Source organism: Arvicola amphibius, chromosome 6, assembly GCF_903992535.2.
Source record: "Arvicola amphibius chromosome 6, mArvAmp1.2, whole genome shotgun sequence".
Taxonomy (NCBI): domain Eukaryota; kingdom Metazoa; phylum Chordata; class Mammalia; order Rodentia; family Cricetidae; genus Arvicola; species Arvicola amphibius.
This window is the reverse complement of record NC_052052.2, coordinates 148,356,566-148,358,139: the sequence shown is the minus strand read 5'-3', so window position 1 is coordinate 148,358,139 and position 1,574 is coordinate 148,356,566. Positions and strand designations below refer to the sequence as shown.

The 1,574-nt window shown below is 47.3% G+C and overlaps 1 pseudogene; it reads right to left on the bottom strand.

The window, feature by feature from the left end:
- Nucleotides 1–498: 498 nt before the first annotated feature.
- On the bottom strand, nt 499–1,084 carry LOC119817411 (annotated as a pseudogene).
- Nucleotides 1,085–1,574: the final 490 nt, after the last annotated feature.

The window sequence follows — 1,574 nt, the reverse complement described above, 5'->3', positions numbered from 1 at the left end:
CCTGAAGGTTACATTTTCAGCTTGTTTCTGATGCTTTATTATTATTACACATACTCATTTATTCTGTGTGTACACTCGTGCACAAGTGTGAGGGTGCAGGTGCCAAAGCACACTTATGAAGGTCAAAGGGCAGTTTGCAGAAATCCCTTCTCTCCGTCTACTGTGTGGGTCCCGTGGATCAAACTGAGGACATGGCAGCTAAAGCCTTTACCTGCTGAGCCATCTTCTTCGTCTTCATTTTTGCTTGTTTGCTTTGCTTTGCTGTTACGACAGCCCAGGCTGAAACTCACTCTGTAGCTGAGGACCATGGCCTTAAACTTCTGACCTTCCTGCCTCCACCTCCCCCGTGGGGGGCTGATAGGCGAGTAGTAACACCCCAAGTGTTTAAAGGTCATTTTCCTAACCAAAGATACCAATCCTGGGTTTCCCAACCAGAGACATAGTAAATTTCAATTTCTTCTTTTTTTCTACGAATGACACTTTATTCAGTCATTTTCTTTACAACTGAAATTCTGGGAATTCAAAATTAATATCCTTGCCCATGTGCTTCTTATACACACTGGAAAAAAGTTTCCACCTTGTGCTCCGCGTTGTTCTGCTGTGCTTTGTCTAAATGAACCTTTATGAGCCGGCTGCCGTCCCGTTTCACACGGATCCTCTTGCCCACAATCTCACGCGGGAAGACAAAGTCCTCAAGGATGGCGTCGTGCACTGTGGTGAGCGTGCGGCTTCTGGGGCGCTTCTGCTTATTTTTTCGTACGGCTTTTCCGAGTTGGCTTGGGCAGGATCCTCCTCTGAGCAATGAAGACTACGTGTTTCCCGCTGAACTTTTTCTCCAATTCACAAACCAGCCGGACTTGGATTTTTTGGAAGGATTTCAGCTGAGGAACTGGTACAAAAATTATGATGGCTTTCCGGCCACCACCAACTTCAATTTCCTTGGCCGCGGTGATGTTGAGCTCCCGCAGCTGCGCCTTGAGATCCGAGTTCATCTCCAGCTCAGCAGCGCCTGAGAGATTCCGGACTCGAACTCGTCCGGCTTCTCGCCATTGAGCTTGACGATCTTGGCGCTCGAGCTGAACATGGCTCGCCCTCACGGAGTGCCGGCTTGGAAAGAGGCCCAGCTCTCGCGAGAACTGCTCATATCCGGGTGGAGGCCGAAAAGAGCAGTAAATTTAAATTTCAAGCCCCAATGAAGCCAAGTATAATGGCACACAGCGTTAGGCAGTCCCAACACTCAGGAGGGAGAGGAAGATGGATCTCAGTGAGTTCGAAGCCAGCCAGGGATACACATTGCGATCCTTATAAAAGAAAAAAAACTTTTTTCTGTATCTTATTCAAATGTTGCAGGCAGTAGTGTCATATTGTGACTGTGCTGTGGAGCCAGGCAGGGATTTCTTCTTTCTTTCTTTTCTTTTTTTTCTAACAATAAGGGACTAGTACTAAATACTTTCAATTTCATTTCATAAGACAGAGAAGAAAGAACACAGGCAAAACTCTCCCTGCAAGGCAATACCTTCAGGCACCGTGTACATAAGTCACCAGCCACACTGGTGGGCGAGGGATAGGGGCAC